This window comes from Meriones unguiculatus, assembly GCF_030254825.1.
Source record: "Meriones unguiculatus strain TT.TT164.6M chromosome 13 unlocalized genomic scaffold, Bangor_MerUng_6.1 Chr13_unordered_Scaffold_28, whole genome shotgun sequence".
Classification (NCBI taxonomy): Eukaryota; Metazoa; Chordata; class Mammalia; order Rodentia; family Muridae; genus Meriones; species Meriones unguiculatus.
In genome coordinates, this window is record NW_026843644.1 from 12,839,720 (window position 1) to 12,865,511 (window position 25,792).

General features: G+C 39.7%; 1 protein-coding gene and 1 pseudogene across 1 annotated transcript in view; one reads left to right on the plus strand and one right to left on the minus strand.

Annotated features, from left to right (window-relative positions):
• The window catches only part of LOC132650605 (zinc finger protein ZFP2-like), a gene marked incomplete at its 3' end in the record, with an annotated part of 318,549 nt that overhangs the window by 41,099 nt on the left and 251,658 nt on the right, over positions 1–25,792 (minus strand). The window lies entirely within an intron of this gene.
• Positions 3,887–6,840, plus strand: LOC132650680 (zinc finger protein 431-like; annotated as a pseudogene).

Below are 25,792 nucleotides of genomic sequence, written 5' to 3' on the forward strand. Positions count from 1 at the left end.
GGGAATTACATTAAATCTGTAGATTGCGTTTGGTAAGAGGACCATTTTCACTATGTTAATCATGCCAAGCCATGAGCATGAGAAATCTTTCCATCTTCTGATATCTTCTTCTATTTCTTTCTTCAGAGACTTGACATTTTTTCATACAAGTCTTTGACTTGCTTGGTTAGGGTCACACCAAGGTACTTTATGTTCTTTTTGACTATTGTGAATTGTGTTGTTTACCTAATTTCTTTCTCTGCATTTTTGTCTTTTGTATATAGGTGGACTACTTATTTTTTGAGTTGATTTTGTATCCAGCCACTTTGCTGAAAGTGTTTGTCAGCTTTAGGAGCTCCCTGGCAGAATTTTTGGGGTCACTCAGGTATACTATCATATCATCTGCAAATAGGGATATTTTGACTTCTTCCTTTCCCATTTGTATCACCTTGATCTTCTTTAATTGTCTTACTGCTCTAGCAAGGACTTCGAGAACTATGTTGAAATGATATGGAGAGAGTGGGCAGCCTTGCCTTGTCCCTGAATTCAGTGGGATTGCTTTAAGTTTCTTTCTGTTTAGCTTGATGTTGGCTATAGGCTTGCCTTTACTATGTTTGGGTATGTGCCCTGTATCCCTGAACTCTCCAATACTTTAAACATGAATTGATGCTGGATTTTTTCAAATGCTTTTTCAGCAACTAAGGAGATTATCATGTGTTTATTTTTCTTTCAATTTGTTAATGTGGTGGATCATATCAATGGATTTCCATATATTGAGCCACTCCTGTATAGCTGGCATGAAGCCTACTTGGTTGTAGTGGATGATATCTTTGATGTGTTCTTGTATTGGGTTTGCAAAGTATTTTGTTGAGTATTTTTGCATCAATGTTCATAAGGGAGATTGGCCTGAAATTGTCTTTATGCTGGGGTATCCAAGGCTGCTTGTTCCTGAATAACTGGGTTCTGGATATGCCATATTGGTCTATATTTTGATGGTTGAGCTTTTATGCTGGCCTCTACCCATTGGGCTATCTTAGGTGTTGGGTGTTTGTTTCTGGTACTTCCTGGAATCCTGTGGTGGGTCGAATCCCCTTGGCAGGAAGATGATTTTTTCCAAAGGAGGTCTCCTCAGCTTTTTGGGTATGGTCACTGAATGGCAGGTGTTTTTTAATAATTTCCACAGCTCACCTCAGACATACAGACCTGAGCAATAATTTTGGCCTTTGTTAGTAAAGGGGGCTATCCTCTCACCCAGAGAAATTCTGGAGACAGCTGCCCTGCTGCTGGGTTTCTTTCTGTAAATTTAGTGAGCTGCTACTGTAACCTGAGTGCCCCATGGTTTGGTCAGTTTAGTTAGGGATGACTGGTTGTCCCTTGGAGCAGTTGATCTCAGGGAACCCAGGATTCTGTAGGTCTGAGTTTGGAGCTCTGTGCCCCAGTACCCAAGTGGTAATCAGTGGCAGGTGTGCACCACTCTCATGTGTGCAGCAGGAGGCTAGAGTCTGGAGCCTGTGGATAACTGAAACTTTTCTGGAGCTAGGTGTCCTGAGGTAGGGCCAGATATTTCCCCCACCTTTGGGCTTTCTCCCAACAGGAAGACCCAGTCTGTACTGTTGGGGGGGTGTAGAGTGCATAAGCGCTTGCGAATGGTGGCTCCAAGCTGGTGACTGGACAGAAACCTGGAAAAATTTTCCGATAATATTCCCATATGTGGTCATGGTGGTGGTGGTGGTGGTACTGGTGGTGGAAGGGTCAGCTGAGTGCTCTAAGCTGGGACCTGCTGTTTCCCTCCCTGTGGGGTTTTCTTTCTACAGGGAAACCCATCCTTTAGTGCCCTGGGGTACACAGTTCTGTCTGTGATGGAGAGTGGGTTACGTGGGTCTGGCAGCTGAAGTCCCACTCAGGGCTGGCTGCTGTTCACCTGCAAGAATACAGGACCTTTTCCATGGATAGACTGGATGACATTTAATCAGTCCCACTTGGTTCCTTCCCTGTGGGTTTTTCTTGAGAGTGGGACTCCCAGTCTCTGGTGCTCTGGGGCACACAGTTCAGACTGGGAAGGTGATCAGGACACACTTCTTGGGTCTATTTCCTTGAAAACCTTATTCCTGCCAAAAAAGCCCAGGAAATTTTCCAGGGATTAGCTGGGTGCTCTGAGGTTGAACCCAATTGTTTTTTTCATCATTGGCTTTCTTATCACCTGGTAAACACAGTCAATGTTGTTTAGGGACCAACTGTTCCAAATATTTGTCACTGTGCAGTCTCTGTTACCCCGCTGATCAGTATGCAATCAGCCCTGCAATCTGGAATCTGTTTTTAATTTTAACTGAATATGAGTATTTTGATTGTAGTCATGAATATGAACCTCTTGTGTGCCTGATCGTCACAGTAGTCCAAAGATGTGCTCAGAACTCATGAACTTATAGCAATTGATAATAGTGGGTCCCAGTTAAACACTTACATTTCAGACCAATTATTTGCAAGAGCAGCAAGAGCTCCTCACTGCTGAGCCATCTCTCCTGCCTTATGTTGCTTACATATATCATCATTTACATTGCTAATATTGTCATCTTTGTATTTTTAGCTATTTAAACATGCATTCCTTTTAGTAAGATCTTATTAAAGTTACAGTTTAAGCTAGGGCATTGTAGATCTCTGGAAATTGAATACACAACTGGAGTGAATGTATAATTTCTTGTAGAAGCTTCAGTAAACACCTCTCAGTTCTTTCCATCTTTTATGTTTGTTTTATTGAATTAAAGGGGAGACTCTGTCTTACTATATAGGTCTGGCTGTCCTAGAACTCTTTGTATAGATCATGCTGGCATCCATTCAATAAGATATACCTGTGTCTGCCTCCTGAGTGATGGAATTAAAGGCATGACAGACTATACCAGCTTGTCCATCATTTTTTTTGTAGTTAGTAACTGTTCATAAATTTCTCTGATGTGTACTTAGTACTGTTCATCTGTTAATTTCTCTCTGTGTGTCTCTGTCTCTCTCTTTCTATTTTGCTCTCTTCTCTCTGTTTGTCTTTGTCCACATTAATTGCCATGACTATTCCAAACCTCTATCCTATTCAGATATGACACAGTTAAACTTTGTTATTGTTTTCCTCTAAAATGACTTAGTGATAACATTCACACTTATTTTTTTAATTGAAAATTTTAATCTTCATTTTAAACTATAGACTATACATGATTTAGAAAGGAAAATATACAAAACAATGATCAAAGAATAATCATGTGTTCTATGCCTTTTCTTTTGTCTGGGAACTCAAATATGATGTTATCAGCTATGATTATTGTTGCTTGCCACTCACATTATTTTTATCCATCTATTCACTGTAGTACAATTTCCCTTCCACACATATATGAGCCCCCATTTTCATATACTGGTATGCCAAATCTCTGATCCCTGGTCAAAACATGATATCCAGTGCCATGTTGTCTTTTGACTGACACCACCCATCTGTTCACTGTCACCTGATAGCCACATCTCATTTGTTGCTAGATAAGATATGATGACTGTGTTTTTTCCTTCCACCTGTCTCATGACAGGGTCCTGACCTACTTGCCCAAGTAACTAAAGATGATTCATACATCACTCAAGAACCCAACTAATGTCTAATTCATATTCATGATTTACAAACTAATAAAACGCCTTTAACAAAGGTTTCCAAAGCATGCCTTTGGTTTTCCTTACAATCTAAACTTTAAGCTTATTCTTCTCCCCTTGTTCACCTGATGCACAGCACCCAACTATCTAACACTAGCACTTCTGTGTCAGAAAATAAATGGAAACAGCACTAGAATTATATGATTCTATTGCCAATGAAGTATAAATTTATATTGTTGCTACCCTTTCTGTTGTACAAATGCATGGCATATTTTAGAATTCAGTGACCTTCAATGATGTGCATGTGAAATTCAGCCAAGAAGAGTGGGCTTTGCTGGAACCATCACAGAAACAACTCTACAATGATGTGATGCTAGAGACCTGTAAAAACTTCACTGCTATAGGTAAGACAGCAAATTTTCTTTCACTTTTAAAATAAGGAGACAAGTCTTACTTTGTTATTGATCCTTTTCTATGATTCCAATTGAGAATGAGGAGGAATGAGGTGAATAAATGAGGCATGGTTTTAAGGGTCATAGAAGATAGTGATTTAAGTTTTGCTTTAATAATAATATGATATTTCCAGTCATATATATTTTCTGGTACTCTATTTTAGGCTACAATTGGGAAGACCATACCATTGAAGAACATTTTCAAAGTTCTACAAGTAATAAAAGGTAACTTTATGTGCACACTGATATAGATATGAATCTTAAGAAATTTTAATGTGTCCTGGAAGTTTGTTTTTTTTGTTTGTTTGTTTGTTTGTTGGCTGCTTTTTATTTTCTGTTTTTGAAATAGTTTTTTTTTTCTGTGTACTGTGGCTTGACTTAGACCTGCTTGTTAGAACAATGTGATCTCAAAATCACACAGATCTGCCTGCTTCTGCCTCCAAAAATGCTGGGATTAAAGGAATATACCAGCACATCTGGCTGTGTCCTGGAGGTTTTAAAGAAAAGCAACAGTGTAAAAAGAGCACTGCTTTAAGTGTACTGATGATCATTAAAATCTCACAATTCCACGTACCTCAATGTCAGGTATCTGATTTGTATTTGTAAGGCACCCCCTAAGATAGAAGAAAATAAAATAATGTTGTAACAGAAAATACCATTGAAATCATATAGACATTACAGCTACTGAGTTAAACTGCCAATCTGTTTAGTCTCATTCTATCTACTCAGATATTGTAAGAGGTATACACATTGAATAGGTGATCACTATGTTTCAAAACCTTCTAATGAGCTGATATTTCATAGTACAACCAGTGTTACACATATTCAGGTAGTAACACTGTAAAGTTTAGTGAAAGGAGCAGCTTATGAGAGTCAAGAATATAATTGTGGAGAAACCTTAATCCCTATGTGACATGTCTATGATGAACAAAAAAAAAACGTGTTAATTCAATGTGGGAATCTTTTATTATTCTTGTAATTTAAATTGGTATATCATATGTCACAATGTTTATAAGACACATGAGCATAGAGATATTGAAAGAAGCAGTGTACCTGTGTTTCTCCAAGAATAATGAATTTTGTAGAAGTCCCCACTTTGAGTAGATTTTCTGAATGTGATAAAAGGTAACAGTTAATTGGTTTTGCAACTTCACTGAGAATTCATCAGCAAAATCATACTGCTGAAAATACCTATGAATACTAGAAATTTGGAACTTCTGCTTGTCCTGGCTCACTTTGTAAATGAAGTGTCATTCATACCGTACAAAATTTTGTGAATGGGATTGCTTCAGTAAAACTCTGAATCCTTACAATACTCTTCATATACACGAGAAAACCTCTTATAGAAAAATGATGCTATAAAAGTGAACCACATAATAAATGCTCTTACCATCACAGAGATCTTCAAAAATACCCATAATGAAGGGGAATGCCATGAATGTAAATAAAATAATAAAAGTTTAAGATTTGATTCTTCTTTATCATTAGACCAAATTATAAAATTGATTCATATAGATAAATATATTTACTAGTGTAATCAAATGACTGTAGTCAATATTTCACATGTGCCAATTATCTTTGCAGGCATGAAAGCAGTCGTACTGGAGAGAAACCTTTTAAACGCACTCTATGTGGTAAATCCTTCCACCATACCACTGTTCTCATAAGCCATGAAAGAACACACACTGGAGAGGAGCCTTACAAATGTAATCAATGTGGTAAAGCCTTTAAAAAAAACAGTCAGCTCATACGGCATAAAAGAACACATACTGGAGAGAAACCTTATGAATGTAACCAGTGTGGTAAAGCCTTTGCACAAAACAGTCATCTCATAAGCCATAAAAGAACACACACTGGCGAGAAACCATATGAATGTAACCAGTGTGGTAAAGCCTTTGCACACAATAGTAATCTCATAAGCCATAAAAGAACACACACTGGCGAGAAACCATATGAATGTAACGAGTGTGGCAAAGCCTTTGCACACAATAGTAATCTCATAAGCCATAAAAGAACACACACTGGAGAGAAACCTTATGAGTGTAACCAGTGTGGTAAAGCCTTTGCAGAAAACAGTCATCTCATAAGCCATAAAAGAACACACACTGGCGAGAAACTATATGAATGTAATGAGTGTGGCAAAGCCTTTGCACAAAACAGTAATCTCATAAGCCATAAAAGTACACACACTGGAGAGACACCTTATGAGTGTAACCAGTGTGGTAAAGCTTTTGCAAAAAACAGTCATCTCATAAGCCATGAAAGAACACACACTGGAGAGAAACCTTATGAATGTAATGAGTGTGGTAAAGCCTTTGCAGGAAACAGTCATCTCTTAAGCCATAAAAGAACACACACTGGAGAGAAACCTTATGAATGTAAAGAGTGTGGTAAAGCGTTTGCAGAAAACAGTCATCTCATAAGCCATAAAAGAACACACACTGGATAGAAACCTTATGAATGTAATCAGTGTGGTAAAGCCTTTGCAGAAAACAGTACTCTCATACGGCATAAAAGAATACACACTGGAGAGAAACCTTACAAATGTAACCAGTGTGGCAAAGCCTTTGCAGTAAACAGTACTCTCTTAAGCCATAAAAGAACACACACTGGAGAGAAACCTTATAAATGTAACCAGTGTTGTAAAGCCTTTGCACAAAACAGTCATCTCATAAGCCATAAAAGAACACACAATGGAGAGAAACCTTATGAATGTAATGAGTGTGGTAAAGCCTTTGCACGCAATAATAATCTCATAAGCCATAAAAGAATACATACTGGAAAGAAACCTTATAAATATACCCAATATGATAAAGCCTTTGCACAGCTGTCTCAGGAAACATGAAAAAACGCACAGTGGAGAGAAGCCTGGTGAGGATAATTAGTGTGATAAACCCTTTGCATATAACAGTCATCTCCTAAGACAACAACACATTCTGGAGGGAAACCATATGAATTAACTGTGTGGCAAAGCCTTTGTACATAACATCTCCTAATACATAAAAGAAAACATACTGGAAAGAAGCTATCTGACTTTAACCAATGTGAAAAAACTTTTGCACTTCAGAATCATCCTCACACTCATGAAAGAAATCCTAATGGACAGTGCTTTTAACATGGTGAAACCATTCCATATTTGTATAATCTTCATCATCATTAAAGGATTCATACTGGAGAGAACTTTTGAATGTGTTAAAATGGTGAAGCCTTGCACAAATCTAGAGTCATCATCATCATAAAACTATCCTTACTGGAGAGGAAGTATTTGACTATCAGCAATATGGAAAGGCCTTTGTGTTCTTTGGTCTACTGAGATCCAACAGAACTGAAAAACTAGCTCAATGGAAATGACTTCCCTTTTGTGAAGGGGAAGGGGAAAGGGAATAGGGGCAATAGGAATGGAGGGTAGTAATGGGGGAGAGAAGGGAGTGGGACTACATTTGGAATTTAAAGCAAATAAACTTATTTTTTAAAAAGAATACACTGAATGGTGAATATCAATTACATGCAGAAGTATTATAAAATGTGTTTAGGGAAGACTTATTGATAAATCTGATTGTCAACATTTACTGTTTACAGTTGCCTCACTTTAGACAAGAAAAGTTCAGTCCAGTGGATGAATATGTAGGGAATGGTGAACTAACACCACCCAGGAAGTTCTCTGAGAGTAATATAACAGTGGTAGCCTGTAGAAGTTTATTTGTGTATACATATATATTGTTCCAGGGGTTCTATTGAAAACCATCACAAGCCAGACTGAATTTTGAGATGTGAAGGAGGAGGCTTTCTCTTCCATGTATGACCCTGCTGCTGGCCTAGTTGTGTAACCATGTAAGGGTGAGTTTTCTGTGCCTGACTTCAAATGGGGAGTGTCTTTAGACATAGATGCCAGTAGCCAAATTTGATAGATGGCTTTTGACACTGATCCCTGCTAACTCTCTCCTCCTTTTAAATATAGGATGATTAGGATCTGTGCTCTTGTTCAGATGATAGGAATGTGCTATTTAATGCAAATCAAGCATTCTTGAAGTACCTAGTTTTGAACGATTATATACACCTCTCCATGGAGCATCCCAATCATTTCCCAAGGGGTATATAGCCTCTGTTTTCTGGAATTCACTTTGAACTTATTTCCTGAGGTGGTTCCTCTAGACAGAAGGAGAAGCAAGTTCTTTGAAATGCTTGCGATCAAATGTTTCAGACATCATAGCATTTCATATTTCACATGTTTCTGGATGTGAGATGGTCAATTAAACATTGTCTTGTGAGTGGGACTCTGTAAAATGAGTTATACTTAGTGTTAATTTCACAGTAAGGTTGCAGGCAAGCTTCAGGGTATGGAGTCTCCTGACGTGAGCAGAGTGGCCTATGGAGAAGTAATAAGAGCAGAAATATTACTTCCTTGTTTTAACAGCTGAGTAGTATTGTGATAAGACATGGGTGGATGGCAGAGGAGGGAAACTCACCTTTTGAGTGGACTAGGGGAAGAGAATAGAGGGAAGAGAAAGGATGTGATCAGTAGGAGTTGAGGGAGGGGCCTTCAGTCAGGATATATAATGAATAAACTGTGAAAAAATTAAAAATAATTAATAAAAGAAAAAAGAATTAGAAAAACAAAACCAGAGAGCAAAAATTTGAGTTCAGTCTGGGTAACTGACCTTGCTCAAAAAAAAAAAAAAAAAAAAGATATAAAGAAAGAAAAGATTAAGCATCTTACCATGGTCTTCCTTCTTGATTACCTTCCCTAGGTCTACAGATTTTAGTATGAGCATCCTATATTATATGTCTAATATCCACTTATATGTAAGTATGTACCATGTGTGTCTTTTTGCTTCTGAGATACCTTACTCAGGATGATAGTTTCTAGATCTCACCATTTGCCAGCAAATTTCATGATTTCTTTGTTTTTAATTACTGTGTAGTATACCATTGTGTAAATGTACCGCAATTTCTGTATCCATTCCTCAACTGAGGGACATCTGGCTTGTTTCCAGCTTCTGGCTATTACAAGTAAAGCTGCCATGAACATGGTTGAGCAAATATCCTAGTTGTATACTTGAGCATTTTTTGGATATATGCCTAGGCGTGGTATAGCTGGATCTTGAGGTATCACTATTCCTAATTGTCTGAGAAATAACAGGAGCCTATCACAGAAGTCCTCTGAAAGACTCTACCCAGCAGGGTATCAAAACATGCTGAGATTCAGAGCTAAACATTTTTCAGAGTGCTGGGAATGTTATGAAAGAAGGGGGAGATAGAAATATCTGGATGGAACAGGAGCTCCACAAAGAGAACAACAGAATCAAAAGGTCTGGGCACAGGAGTCTTTTTGAGACTGATACGCTAAAAAAGGACCATGCATGGAGATAAATTAGAACCCCTACATAGAAATAGTCCAATGCGTCTCTGTATCCAAGAGGGTTCCCAATAATAGTACTAGGGACCATCTCTGACATGAACTCATGGGCTAGTTCTTGGATCAGCTCCACCTGAGTGGGGAACTATCCTTCCAGTCCACAGAGAAAGACAAAGAAGCCAGTCCTGATGAGACCTGATTGACTATAGTCAGATGGAAGGGGAGGAAGTCCTCCCCTATCACTGGACTGGGTGAGAGACATAGGAGAAGAAGAGGGAGGGAGGGTGAGATTGAGAGGGGATGGTGGAGGGGCTACAGCTGGGATACAGAGTGAATAAACTGTAATTATTAAAATAAAAAAGAAAAGAAAAATTAAAAAAATGTTTAATAAAAGAAAGGAGAATCAAAGATGGTGGTACCAAGAGGACAGTTTCTGCAGAGCAGTAGAGCAGTGACTACACAGCAAGCAACAGACCAAACTCTGAGCCCTAAAACAACAGAAATTGTGTTTCCAAGTTAAGAACAAACCCCACGGAGTGAGAAGTAATTGCTTCTTTTCTCAGGCCACCCAGATAAACCATGGAAGAGTTCCTGGGTCCCTGCAGGCAATAAGTCACCAGCCCAGAGCCACATGACTGTGTGCTCTGGTCACCATCCCAGAATGTACTGTGGGCCCCACAACACCAGAGATTGGGATTTCCAGGCTAGAAAAAACCCCATGGAGTAGGAAGCAATCAGGACTGACCTCAGGTCACCCAGAAAATCCCTGAAAAAGGTCTGGGCTCTAGAAGGTGCTCAGGCCAGAGAGCTGCTTGTCTGCCCAAATCACTGTCCCACACAGAACTGTGGGCACCAAAGCACCAGGGACCAGGTTTCCTGTTGGGAGGAAACCCCATGGTGAAAGAAACATCAAGTCCAACCTCAGGGCATCCAGTGGAATTCCACCACACTCCCCCAACAACTTCTCATGAAAAGTTTTTGGGTTCCTTCAGATGCCCAGTCAGCAGCATAGAGCCACTTACCTGCTCCTGTGTGTTCTACTCAACATCCTAGACTGAACTGTGGACCCGAAAACAGGACAGACTGTGTCACCCTGTTGGGAGGTAACCATAGGGTGGGGGAAACATCGGTTCCAAACTCAGGACAGCAGTTTAGGAAAAGTTTCTGGGTTCCCACAGGCTCCAGAATCTAGCGTCCTGCTGCATGCATGACTGCTGAACTCACCTGCTGCTGATTACCGCTTGGGTACTGAGGCACAGAGCTCCAACATCAGATCTACAGAAACCTGGGATCCACAGATCAACACTAGACAAAACAGTCCCAGCATGATTCTTAAATCCCTAGCAGGGTGGCAGTTCTACCCTAGCTTCGCTCTAACAACAGAGGAAACACCCTGTACGCCCTCAGGGACACAGAGCTAAAGTCAGTTTCACTGTTATCTGCAGTCTGTGGCCTGGACCACAAAATGCGGACCTGAATCCATTCAAGAAAAAGACTGGCAGGCATGAAATTGCAGACTTGTAATTGGAGGACAAAAAGCTGAGGGAGGATGATGAGTTCCAGACCAACCTGGTCTTCATGTTTCCAACTGCTTGTCCCATCAAAACCCATAGAACTGGACTGAAGATATGGCTTAGTAGTTAAGACACATGCTGCTCTTGCAGAGGACTGGGTTAGGCTCTCAAAACCTGTATCAGGTGGATCACAATGACCTCTAGCTTTTTGGCATCTCTTACCCTCTTCTGGCCTTTGCCAGGCATGTATACCCACATTTACACAGATAAATAAAAGAAATCTACTTAAAAACTGAGAATGACAGAGAGAGAGAGATGGACAAGTGGACACAGCATGAGCTCGCCCTGCACTGGAGACTACTACTGTGCCTAAGACCCCGCACTGTGCCTGCCAACGTGCTGTGACCATCGACCTGCTGCAGCTCCTGCACCCATCGACCTGCTGCAGCTCCTGCTAACCCTACTGTCAAGTCCATCAAATCTTCTTCTACTTTCTCTGTTCATCACTGCACACTAGTTCTTTTTTTTTTTTCTCTTTCTTGAGGTGTGGTCTCATATTCCCTTAATCTTGGTCTGTAGCTGAGGGTGACCACAAGCCTGAATAGTCTTTTGAGCTTTTGATCTTAGCCATTCGGATGGGTGTAAGGTGAAATCTCAGGGTCATTTTGATTTGCATCTCTCTGATAACTAAGGGCATTGAGCATTTTTAAGTGTTTCTCTGAGATATTCCTCTACAGAAAATTCTATTTTTGGCTCTGTCCCCATTTTTTATTGGATTACTTTTGATTTAAAACATTGTTTTTGAACAATTTTTGAACCACGTTTCTTTGGAAGAAATAACAGTTTTTCACAACAATATGTGTGTGTAATAGATATATGACAAAGATTATAGATGATAGATGTGAGATAGATGGCTAGATAACTGAAATAATATGTGTGCAACAGTAGGAGGGATACTTGTTTAAAACATCGTGATAGGCTAGGGTCAAATGGAAGGGGAGTAGGACCTTGCCTATTAGTGGAAAAGGGGAGGGACTAAGGCACAGAAGAGGGAAGGAGGATGTGAGCAAATGGAGATGAGGGAGGGGGCAAAGCCACAGTATAATTTGAATAAATTGTAATAAATGATAATAATAATAAACAGTAATGTAAAAAAAGCATCATGAATTTTATATTCATCTCCAAAGGTTATGAATTCCTAATTCTTTTAAACTGTTAAAGGTCTATGTGAAAAAAGGCAGCATTCAAAATCATTAAGACTGTGAACCTTAGAGTATAAGACATGCAAAAATCACAGCAGATTTTAAAGATGAATGCACTGTATTGAGATATAGTCAGAAGTTGCATGCACAGAGAATTCAGAAAGTTTCGAAAAGTGGAGAGGACTACACATGCTTATTAATATATAGCAAATTTTATATATTAATCCTAGAGACACAAAAAATTTTGACTGAAGAGATACTTTATCAATTTCATAATAAAATATGCAGTATACATTGAACATATATTAATCATGGACAAATTATTCAAAATTAGAATGCCTGTCTTTGAAATGATTGTATTTTGGTAAAATTAAAAATTTTTAGCTCTTGCAAAGTGTTTAATTTCATTAATACATGTCATTATACAGTTCTAATTAAGATAACAAAATTCCACCAGACTGTAAAGTTCCTCATTAAGATATTCTACTGAATAATAGTGATATTAAAATTATGACATTTGGTTATGAGTCTCAGCATCTGCTTTGATACACTGCTAGGTAGAGTCTTTCCAAGGCCCTCTCTGGTAAGCTCCTGTCCTGTTTCTCGTTTTCCTCTACTTCCAATGTCCATCACATTTGTCTTGCTAAGTGAGGACTGACCATCTTACTCCAGAACCTCCTCTTGTTTAGCTTCTTTAGGTATACATATTTTAGTATGTTTATCCTATATTATAAGTCTAATACCCACTTATAAGTGAGTATATACTGTGTGTGTCTTTCTGCTGCTGGGATACCTCACTCAGGATGATCTTTTCTATATTCCACAATTTGCCTGCAAATTTCACGATTGCCTTGTTTTTAATTGCTGAGTAGTAATCTATTGTGTAAATGTACCACAGTTTATGTATCCATTCATCCTTTGAGGGACATCGGGGCCATAAACAAACTTTGGGCAGAGTGTAGGGAATCATATAAAAGAAGGGGAAGTTAGTAAGACCTGGAGAGGATGGGAGCGCCACAAGGACCAAATATATCTGGGCACAGGGGCCTTTCCTGAAACTTGATTCTCCAACCAAGGACTATGCATGGATATAACCTAGTATCCTTGCTCAGACATAGACCATGGCAGCTCAGCATCCAAGTGGGTACCCTAGTAAGGGGAACAGGGACTGTCTCTGACATGAACTCAGTGGCAGACTCTTTGATCTTCTACCCACCCCTGATGGAGGAGCAGCCTTGCTAGACCACAGAGGAAGACTTTCAGCCAGTCCTCGTGAGACCTGATAAGCTAGGGTCAGAGGGAAGGGGACAAAGACCTCCCCAATCAGTGGACTTAGAGAGGGGCAGGGAGGAGATGAGGGAAGGAGGGTGGGATTGGGAGGGAATGAGGGAGAGGACTACAGCTGGTATACAAAGTAAACAACATGTAATTAATATAAAAAATAAAAATTATTAAAAAATGACATTTGAATATTGGAAACAAAAACACAACAGAAGGAAATCTATATAATGGCATGTCATAACTAAACCCATTACTATTGAAAAGGACATGAATAGGTGTGATGAAAGTAATCAGGCCTTCCTAATAGTTGAAAGTAGTTAGGTCCCAGGGAGTGCAAATATCCAAAAATTCCAGTCCTAGACCTGCTCAACATGCATTATCAAAGAAATTCTGGTGATTAGAACCAAATAAGCAACAAAAAACCAAACATATAAAAAATAGGATTCATAAAAAATTTGTGAAATACTTCTTGTCCATCAAAGTAGCCATTCTCCTTGCTCCAACAAAAGGGACGTGAGGATCTCTATTGACCTGTGGCTCCTATCAGGATACCAACACCCATGGTGGCCTCGAGGCTACCTAAAGGGGAAGTACATGTACTTGTCACACATCTCAAAATGCACGTCTAGTTTCCTGTCCCTTCCCAAACATCCTTATCTCTCTTTGCACTATCCAAATCTCCTAAATATTCTAGAAATACCCTGTCTTTTTTCCACTAATTAATTTATTAATTTTTATCTTCATAATAGGCCCCTCCCTTCTTGCCTCACAGTCCCAAAATCATTTTCCCCTCTCCCATTCCTTCTTTCTCATCAGAGACACACCCTAAATGTACCAACCTACTCTGACACATCACATCAGGCAGGAGTAAGAGCATCCTGTCTCACTAAGGACAGGCAAGACAGCACCACTAGGGGAAACAAAACTAATGGCAAGCAAGAGTCAAAGAAAGCTCTCAGTCCAATCGTTAGAGGACCCACATGTTGAGTAACCTGCATATCTGCTACATATACATGTAGAGGGATCTAGGTTCAGCTTGTGCATTTATGAAAGCACAGTTTGTCTCTGTGTAAGCTATCTCTACTTTTCTCTTAATAGTCTCCATTCTCTTCTAGGCAGTCTTGGTCATATCAAGTCTGCTTCTTTTACTCTCTGCTCTTAACTCTTTCAGGTGCCTCTGAACATTTTCCCTCTCTGAGCCATAATAAAAAACATTCCCTCTAATAACGAAGTGGCTACTATTTTGCTTGTCTCTTTGCTGTCCCTGCTCATACAGTTTGAATATTTAAAGTACATATTTTATTAAGTGAATATTACTATGCCTAAATCATGTTACACCATTCAAGGAATATGTACTGAGAAGCCACAGTTTTTACTTGTGGAGGATTAAAGATACCTGTGAATAGAAGAGTCAAAGAGAGGCATTGGCAATGGTTGTCATCAAACACACCAGGCAGTAATGTAAAGGTATTTTATAAACTATTGTCAACTCAGTTTTATGATGAACTTGAAATTAAATGAGTATGACTGGAAAGTCATTCCTATCTAGCTGAATCCATGTTAAAATACTGACAAATAAATGTTTAAAAACCATAATGTTGCTGTACTTTGGGCTGAAATCTGACCAGTTTCCAACAAATCTTTGTTGGCATAGTGGGGAAAATAACTAGATGAAACAGAAAATAATCTCTCATAACTTAGGCTGATAGTTTTGAAGAAACACAGATATCATTTTCTTGTATAGCTCAGAGCACACCTCTCTGACATGATAACTTTGTTTGGGGTAATGGTATTGACTATTTCTCACAGGAGTGGTTGTCATAAAGCAACTGTTAAGAATTAGGTCATATGTTGTAGAGAAATCAAGACCAAAAACTTCCAGAAACCACTAGTCTATCAAGAAAATAATAATACTAATTTTAAAATACCTTCAAAGTGGAGCCTGGAATAGAGAAACTCTCATTGAGCATAAAATTATACTTTTCTTTGCTGGTTCTAACCAAAAATGGCTACAACAGTCTGTATACAAACCACTGAAGTGTAAACATTGTGTAGTAGTCGGGGAGAAACCACTGTGATGTCAACATCCCAAGGCTCAGGCCATAACTGACAAAGTGACACATGCATTTCAGTTCCTTCAAATTTTTTACTTTAAATCACTCTTTTTGATCAATTTTTGAAACACATGTTTTTGGAAGAAATAACATTTTCACAACCTTGTGTGTGTGTCCCTGTGTGTATAATAAATATATGATATAGATGATAAACAGATGATAGATGTTAGAGAGAAGGCTAGATAACGGTAATAATATGTGTGCAACAATAGGAGGAATACTTGTATAAAACATCGTGATAGGCTAGGGTCAAATAGAAAGGGAGTAGGACCTTTCCTGTCAGTAGGCTAGGGGAGGGGGTTAGGAGCAGAAGAGAGAAGGAGGGTGTGATTGGATGGATATGAGGGAGGGGGACACAGACACAGTACAATTTGAATAAATTGTAATACATGATAATTAACAGTAATGTAAAAAAAGCATCGTGAAATTTGTATTCATCTCCAAAGATTATGAATACCTAATAGCTTCAATAGCTTCAAACCTCATTACCACAAGTAAACAGTGAACAGGTCATACAACTTGCTAAGAGAGAAAGAAAGGAGACTAGGCCACCAGTCTGCAATCAAAGGCATTAACCTGTTTTCCAGTAACGCCGCATTTTCCCAAGGTGTTACCTCATTAGTACTTGTAGCTGAAAAAGAATGACAAGGCTTTGAAAGTTTTTAGCAGCAATTCCCTAGACTTCAACACTAAAACACAGTGTTTACAGCTTCCTGAAAGCTAATTCTGGTGGACATGATACCTATTTCTCCTAATTTTACTTACAGAATACAAAGAAAAATTATTCTATTTTTTTGGAAATATTGAATATTAAGTTAAGTTCTGTGTTTCCCTTTCCTAAGGTAGAATGTGCACCTTATGAAACTAAAACCTGCTTTACTTATGGAATTTATTCACTCTTTTTCTATGGTTTAACAGTTGTTCTGGTTTGTTTCTCTGTTGCTATGATAAACACTGATCAAAGCAACTTTGGAAAAGGTTTATCTGGCTTATAATCCATTGAGGAAAAACAGGGCAAAAACTCAAAGTAGTGACTGAGGCAGAAAGCATGAAGGAACAACACTCATTGGCTTGCTCAGTTACCTTTATTATACAACCCAGGCCCACCTGAAGGAATGGTAACATACACAAGCAGGAAGATACTTCCACAATGGACTGGGCCCTCCTACATCAATTAGCGATTGCCCCCATGGCAATCTGATGGAAAGCAATTTTTATTTAAGGTTCCTTTCTCTCAGGTGAGTCAACCTGACAGTTCAAGTTAGCCATTATAACAGTCTTTGGCTATAGAAAAAAACAGGGCTGGGCATATAGCTCAGTCTGGTAGGGAGGTAAGAAGTGGGGAGGAAAGAGAAGGAGCAAGAAAAGGAGGGGAAAGAGAGAAAATGTGTGTTTTCTAGGCACAGTCACTAGTAAAGGGAAAAAAGAAGGGAAGAAGGGAGGAAAAGAAGAAAGAAAAGAAAATAATAAGGCAAAACAGGGCCTTCTAATATTCTTCAACACCCAGGACTGAGAAATGAACCTGGGGCCTCACTAGGCAGGTGATTCACTATACTGAGCTATGGCCACAGACATTTTTATAATTTTATTTTTGTTTGAGATTAAGTTTCCCAGTCAGGCCTTGAACTCATTCTGTAACTCACAAAAGCCTTGAACTTGGCATCTTCCAGCATCTGTCCCCCAAATAGCTGGGATTATAGACATGTACCAACAGGCTGAACAGAGAAATTGTTTTTATGAAAAAAAAATGAAAAAGATTTAAACAAAGAAAGCCATGCGAAGAGAAGAAAAAAAATAGAATTATGGTGCCATAAATGGTAGAACAATGGGGACCACCAGAAACTAGAAGAGATGAATATTCTTTCCTGAAAGCCTTCAAAGGAGGTTACCTCCTGACAAGTAAATTTCAGAGCAACCCCCCAAAATTATGCAAGAATAACCACCTGTTGTTTTAAGCCTCCACATTTATGATACTTTGTTATAGCAGCCCCTATGCTGGAAAACTAACTTGTAACTAGTATGTAATATATCATTAAGAAACAGAATTAAGCCTGATGGTGATGGCCAACACTTTAGTTCCAGAATTTGGGAGGCAGAAACCAGCAGATCTGAGTTATGTGACAACCAAGACTACACAGAGAAACTCTATTTCAAAAATTTAAAATATAAAAAGTGAAAATGAAATAAACTCAGAGAGGAAGATAAAATGATTTTATAAAATGAAGATTTGAACTCAGGGAGGCAGAGACAGGTGGATCTTTGAGATTTACAGGCCAGCCTGGTCTACAAAATGAGTCCAGGATAGCCAAGCTACAAAGATCAACCCTGTCTCAAAAAAAAAATATTTCCTTTGTATTTTCCTCTTAAAATGTAATGTTTGCAAGTACATTACATTACCTACCTCACTAGGTAGGTGGCAACTACCTAGTGAGTTACAGGCCAGACTAGGCTTCAGAGATCCTGTCTCAGAAGGAAAGAAGGAAGGAAGGAAGGAAGGAAAGTAAAAAGCCAGACCAAACTAGTACATGGAACTGGTCTTTTTTTAAATTTAAATAAAACACATTCAAAGTATTCCAAACATATGTTCATACCTATCACAATGAGATTTCTCACATGGGTGGTGTTTAATCAGCTAACCTCAATTCTTATCATTTCTTCTACCAATATTCTGTAATTTGGTTAGTAAAACAACAATCAAATAAAAAAACTCAGAGTTAAAAATTATCCTTTATGCCAAGCAGTGATGGCACACACCTTTAATCCCAGCAGTGCTCAGGAGGCAGAGACAGGCAGATCTCTGAGTTTGAGAACATTCTTGATTTACAGAGGAAGTTCCAGGATAGTCAGGGCTACATGGAGAAACACTATCTTGAGAAAACAAACAAACAAACAACAGCAAACAAAAACTGAAAAAAAGGAAAAAAAAACTGTATAAATTCTCAAAAGAGTACATCATTCATTAGCGTAAACTTGCAGTTCATGATTTGCTGTTCAATGATGGAGTTAATTACTCACAAGAAAAAATGGGAGGCCACAGGAAGGAGGGAGACTTTACAGTCTTCTCTTATCTGTACATTGCATATAAGTGATCATCTGTACATTCAACCACAAAGTTCTTCAATAACTGCTTCTCTCAGTGATGCCCTCAATTGGTTAAATATGACACTGAAAAGCATTCCTTCACTATCAATGTTCCTGGACCCTGATAACCCATCCAGTCACCTTATACCTTTTTTGCCAACATGAAACTGAAAACTCAGATTTATAGTGCTTTAAACATATAATGTTATTATTTATCATGTTAAAAACAAAGAAAAACAAAATACAAACCAGCTATCTAGATCTACTATAGCAACCCTACTGTCAGTCATTAGTTATCCAGGATCCTTCTAGCTCTTTGCTCTGTTACTCCTACCCAAGATGGCTGCTACATCTCCAGTCCTTTGCTTGCTTGCTTACTTGCTTGGATTGGGTTTCTCTGGGTAGGTTTCCTGGCTGTCCTGGAACTAGATCTATAGAACAGGCTGGCCTTTAATGCAGAGATCCAAATGCCTCTGCCTTGCTTCCCAAATTCTGGGATTAAAGGTGAGCCACCACCTCCCAGCTGATCTCCAGTCTTAGCTAATGAAAGGCTGGGAATACACACCATTACCTCATTAGAACACATTTGAAACATTATATTTATCAGTCCACTTATATTCAGCTAATGTAGACATAGTCACATGATTATGTCTGTTAAAAATTTTAAGACAGCTGGAGATGACTCAGTGATTAAGAGTACTGCCTGTTCACCAAGTGATGCAAGCCTTTAATCCCGGTGCTTTTGAGGCAGAGGCAGGTGGATCTCTGTGAGACTGAGGCAGAATTCCAGAACAGCCAGGACTACACTCACAGAGATACCATTTTTATGGCCCTTTTCCTCCCCCACAAAAAGAAGGAAAAAAAGAAAAAAGAAGAGAAATCTAAAAACTTTGTTTTAATTTGAAAACAGTCTCCTCTGTACAGCCATGTAACTAGACAAAAATTATGGCTCATATCACCTACAAGAAAAATAATATCTATTAGGGAGAGCTGAATATCTCTTCCAAGTTGACCAAATGCATTTGCTGCTCCTCTTCTTCAATCCCCTAAGCAATGGTGTACCCCAAAGCCTGGGCCTTCGTCATTTATTCATATCTTTGCTATGCTTGTAGACAGAAGACCAGCATAACTGTCACCTGAGAGGCTTCATCCAGGAAATAATGGAAACAGTTGCACAGACCCACAGTCAAACAAACATTAGGCAGAACTCTGGGAATCTTGTGGAAGAGTTAGAGGAAGGATTGAGGGAGCTGGAGAGGTAGGACACCACAAGAAGACCTACATAGCCAGCTTACCTGGGACCATGGGGCCTCATAGAAACTGAACCACCAACAAAAGAACATGCCTGGACTAGCCCTAGGCCTCTTACACATATGAAACTGATGGGCTGCTTGTCCTCAAGTCAGTCCCCTAGCAACTAGAGCAGGAGCTGTCTCCGACTTGGACTCTGTTGCCTCCCTTTGGATCCCATTTCCCTAGCATGGCTACATTGTCTTGCCTCAGTGAAAGAGGAGGTACTAATCCTGATATAACTTGATGTGCCTGGGTGGGCTGGTTGGGGGAGGTACAGGGAAAGTATTTGGGAGGTTGTGACTGGCAAGGGATGAGGGAGTGGAGTTGTGAGTGGGCTGTAAAATGGACAAATAAATAAATTAATGAAGAAAAATATAACTGACCTATAGTCATCAAAGTGACAAGATCATTAAAAAGATGAGGGAACTGTTCCATATTGAAAGAGACTAAAGAGATAAAAGACAATGCAACACTTAAATGTACCAGCTTCTTTTGACATTTATGTGAGTAATAACATAGTCAATAAATCCCACATTAAATGGAATACTATGCCACCGTGAATTTCTTATTTTAATAACTGCACTGTCATTATGTAGGACAACATTCTGTTTGCATAAAATTGACACTAAACCACTCAGAGTGACAGGGCATTAAGGTCACCAGCTTCTCTCAAAATGTCCAAAGTAAAACAGCAATTAAGTGTGTACCATACTTGGAACTTTTTTCAAGTTCGTTATTGTTTCAAAATTGTTGTGGGGAAGTTGCGTGTGGTCTTTAACTCCAGCATATGGGAGGCAGAGGAAGGGAGATCTCTGTAGGTTCAAGGCCAGCCTGATCTACATAGGGAATCCCAGGACAGCCAGGACTCTATAGAGGGAATTTGTCTAAAAAAAAAAAAAGAAAAAGAAAACAAAACAAAATTAAATAATATTGTTGTAGGGGGAAGAACAATGTAACTAAAAACAGAACAAGATTAAAAACAAAACTGATATTCCATACTAGCATTCTGGGTAAGACTATGTCTGTAAGAGACTGACAAGTGAAATGACATGACATTTTGGAGCAGCAGGAAGATTCTCTAAGTACAGCACAATGTCTTCTTTTTTTTAGCCTGTGTGTGTGTGTGTGTGTTCATGATGCCGGTGAAGCATGCATACTAGGGAACACATAGGAAGGTTAGAAGACAACTCTGTGCAATCACTTCTTGCCTTCCACCTTTTCATAAATTCAGGGATCGAACTCAGTTCTCCAGGCTTGCCCAGCAAGAGCCTTTATCTGCTGAGCCATCTCACCAACCTACAAGCGATTCTCTTGAGTGACCTCAATTAGGCAGTAGTGAGAAAAAATGTGAACGATTCCTTCTCTTAAACAAATTCGTAGGGATAAATAAACAATAAAAAGAGATGAGTAGAACAGCAGTACTCTAGTGCTACCAACGACCAACAATCAGCAAAACAACCTAAGCACCTCCTGAGACAAGGGGCTACAGAGCTGGTAGCTAAAATTCCTTGCAAGTGTAAAACTGGAATTACCATGAAATAAAAGAGCTTTCCCAGCTCTACAGTAACCTTGTTATTACATCCTGATTATCTAGACATAGCAACCCAAAGAAATACAAATAGGAAAATAAGTCCGCATGAACCCTGTATACTCCTGGTTGTGCAAGTCCGTCAAAGTATAAACAGCAATGTATATACCAAACTGTTCCTTATGAAGAATTCTCTGATGGAATAAAGAGAACAATTAAATCATGTGAAAGCTAAGTGAGAGAGAGCACCTGCAGTGGCTGCCTTTACTTAAAAAGAGTCATTTCTTTCTGGAATGCCTGCACATAGGTCCTCAAACAATGTTCCTAGAAATGTTCAAGGATCCTGTCGCCTTTTCAAGTACATTCTTTAGACTGGGATGTCCAAGCTCCCCTACCCCACCCGCCCCAGGCCAGGCAGGAGGCAACACCTGACTCTCTGCACTTCCTTTCTGGGAGGACTGGCCCCATCATCACTCTTCCTTGGGATGCAGGGCACAAGTGCATCAGTAGGAACTCCACACACTGTGCTCCAGCCTTCCCAACCCCTGCGGCTAGAGGGCACAGTCCCGGGTACCAGCAGCCAGCACAGAAGCTCTTGTCTGAATGCTGGCAGGCTCTCCTGACCCGCCCAGCCCGCCAGCCTCCCCGGTTGTACCGCCTGGGCTTCGCCCCGCGACCGCCATCCTGCGGGTCCCTCACACTCATCCACAGCCAGCCAGGCTCGGATTGCACCGCGATGGCGGACACCCGTGGACCCGCAGCTTCTCCACCGCGGGACCCAACCCTCTTGCCTCCCCACCTCCCAGCTGCGAAGCCCCACCCTCTCAGCCCACTGGAAGGCGGAGTCCGAGGGGGCTGAGGCGGAGCCCGGGGAAGGAAGGAGGCAGAGCCCAGAGGCAGAGGGAGGCGGAGCCTATCAGAGGCGGAGCTCGGGAGCGGAGAAGGAGCCCGAGAGCGGAGGCGGAGCCCGGGGACGGAGACGTTGCCCGCCCTGCACCCTTACCTGGCTTCTCCAGGTCTCAGCCTACCATGATGATATAGTCCACTAGCCGAGCCACGACCACCACCTCCCCGCCCGGGTAGAGGGTTCTCTTTGCCAACCCTCTCCGCCGTCGCCCACCTGGCCCAGGAGGAGCTCAGCGGTTTCCCTTCAACATCTGTAGCCATAGCAACAGCGCTTATGTCACGCTTGACAATGGAGGCTGATCCTTGCGCAAGCCCCTCCCCCGCCACATCCTAGTAGGTTCTGCCTTCTGGGTCAGGGTGCTGTGAGGCCTGAAATTTCTGAAATCTTACTATTAATTTTACAGGACAAAGGGATCTTTCAGATAAGTGTACATCAAAGCATTTCTCTCCTGTTTTCAAACCCCTTGTCTTAGTTACTTTTCTATCACTGTGCTAAGATATCATGACCATGGCTGCTTATAGAAGAAACAGTTGTTTGGGTACCTAGAGTTTCAGAGGGTAAGTCCATGACCATCATGGCAGGGACAATGGTGGCAGACAGGAATGGCAGGCAGAGCACCAGAGAGAACAGTGGCTGAGAGTTTACATCCTGATCTACAAGTATGAGGCAAAGAGCTAACTGAGAATGATGTGGGATTTTAAAACCTCAAAACCCACCCACAGTAACACACCTCTTCAACAAAAGCATACTTCCTAATTTTTCCAAAACAGCTCCATCAACTGGGGACCATAATTTCAAACATATCATTCAAACAACTACACTCTTCAATAGCGTCCTATGTAGCCAGGAATTAAGATAAAAAATTTCAGTGTCCAAAAGCATCCCAGACACTCAGATTCTTGTGCAGTTTTGTTGTTGTTGCTGCTATTTTGTTTCTGAGACAGAGTTTCATATAGTCCAGGTGGATGTTCATTCCTGACCTTCCTGATGCTCCATTTACAAGCAAGTGTCAATATACTTCCTTTATGATCTTGTTTATTTTTGTATTGTTTTGCTTTGTTTTGTTATTGTTGTTGTTGTTTTGCTTTTCAAGACAGGGTTTCCCTGTGTAGCTTTAGCTGGTCTGGACTCGCTCTGTAGACAAGGATGGCCTCAAACACACAGAGATCCAGTGGGTGCCGCTATGCCTGCTGACCTCCTTTTTTGAAGGGGAGTATTTTTAAATTTTGTGTAGATCAGTGATAAGAGCATTTTACTTGTATGAATCTAAGTGTACCACATGTGTGCCTTATATCCCAGGAGGTCTAATGGCATCAAATTCCCTGAAACAGGAACTAGAGAAGATTGACAGCCACCATGAACATGCTAGGAACTCGGAAAAAAAAAGCAGAAAATATTTTGTTTTGTTTTAAGATTTATTATTTATTATGTATACAATGTTGTGTTTGCATGTACACCTGCATGCCAAAAGAGGGCACTATATTTCATTATAGATGGTTGTGATCCACCACATAGTTGCTGGGAATTGAACACATGACCTCTGGAAGAGCAGCCAGTGCTCTTAAACTCTGAGCCATCTCTCTAGCCCCAGAGAAAGTATTTTTCATCACTAAGCCATCTCTTCAGTCCCTCTAGCTTTCTCTTCAATTACTATTATTATTATTATTATCATTATTCCTTTCTTCTTCCCTAGTATGTTGCAAACAAATTCACCTTCTTTCATTTCCCCTACTGAAATAAAATGTTCTTATCTCTAGGCCTTTGAATATATATATTCTTTATCCCTTTTGGGGTGTTAAGCACCTCTTGCTTTTCTTTAGGTTTCATAGTGTTTTTATAGTGATATACACATTTCTATGCATGGTCTATAGGTTTAATTTTGGTGGCTTACCCCACAAGACTGTAAGATTATAGAGAAAAAAATGATGTTTGCATGAATCATTTGTGTGTGTTCAGGATTTAGCCCAGTATTGAGTGCCTAATTTGCAAACAGTAACTGTCTGCAGAAGGACAAATAACATTTTAAACAGTAAATGCTATTAACAAAGTTTTCATAATCTGATGGTACTACAGAATTCCCACCTAGAGGATGGGAGCACTTAGCATTTTATTTGTTAATGCCAACCATTGTGCCATTTGTAATAAACTTCTCCTGAAGTATTTTTTATCTTTGTTCTGTTTCTGCTGTTAGTAGGACAGCCTCTATGTCTGCTGCCTTCATTGTGTTCTCTTTCATTTATCCCATAACAGGTTACTTTCTTTAAGCTTTAGTGAGTTTTAGCATCTGGCTTTATCATATGCAAAGACTGTCTGTATCTGTCTGTTTTGTACAGAAGCTAGAAATATAGCTTAGGGGTAGAACATTTCCTTCACATATATGAGGTAAAGAAAGAGGAGGAAGAGGAAGAGGAAGAAAAGGAACAGGAGAAGCAAAGCATTGCTTTTCTTTATGCAGATGCTCTGTCTTAAATACAGGGGTTAACAGTCTTCCTGTCTCTGCCTTCCAGATAAGATAGAAATTACAGGTACATCAACAGTGTTAATTATTTGGTGTTAGTTTTTATCCTGGTCCCTCTCCTGACATTTGCTATATACATGCTTACACAGAGTTGGTTTTATGTACATGTTCATTTTCTGCAAAGAGTCTATGTTTTCATTAGGTTTTATGAGAGGTCAGGTCCTCAGAAAATGTCCTGGGCTTTGCATAGTGCCATACTTATCCCTAGAAGACCATATCCACAAAGCTGATTGTGTCTTCTCTGTACATTATTAGATGTTATGACTTCAGGATGCATCTTGAATCTTGTTTTCAAGAGCATGCTGTAAACAAGCCCTAAGCTTAACAGACATTTTGTTCCTCATGAATAAAAGATTTCATCATAAAATGACCTGTTTGAAAAGATCATCTGAGATCATTGTACAATGCACTCATTTACTTTCATTTTAGTGACTAACATTATTAGTACTGTTTATTGTTTTTCATTACTTTTCTAAAGACCCAAGTATGATGACCCTGGTGTAATGGACTGTGGACACACTATTAACTAAGAAAATAAAACAACACATTCAAAACAAGCAAAACCTCCAACTATTGATAAGAATTGGGTCTAGATTTAGGGCCCAAAAATAATTCAGTTGAAATGTAAGGAAGACATTGATACACAATTATTCAGCAAGATTTTTCATCATATATGTAAATATGATGAAAGGATTTACACATAAAGACAACTTAAGAATTCTTGGATACACAAAAGGTGAAAATTCATTAAGCAGTATTTTTTTTTCTTTTTTGTTTTCTTGCCAGGAAGATTTTGAACATGTTCTTTCCCTCTCCCCATTCCTGTACTCTTTCCCCCCCTCACATCACCTTCCCATTCCTTTCCTTCCTTGCTCAGTGTGAATTTACAAACAGTGTACTTGAATGGATGCAATTCTGCAAAAGCATTGCCAAAAGGACCTCTGCCACA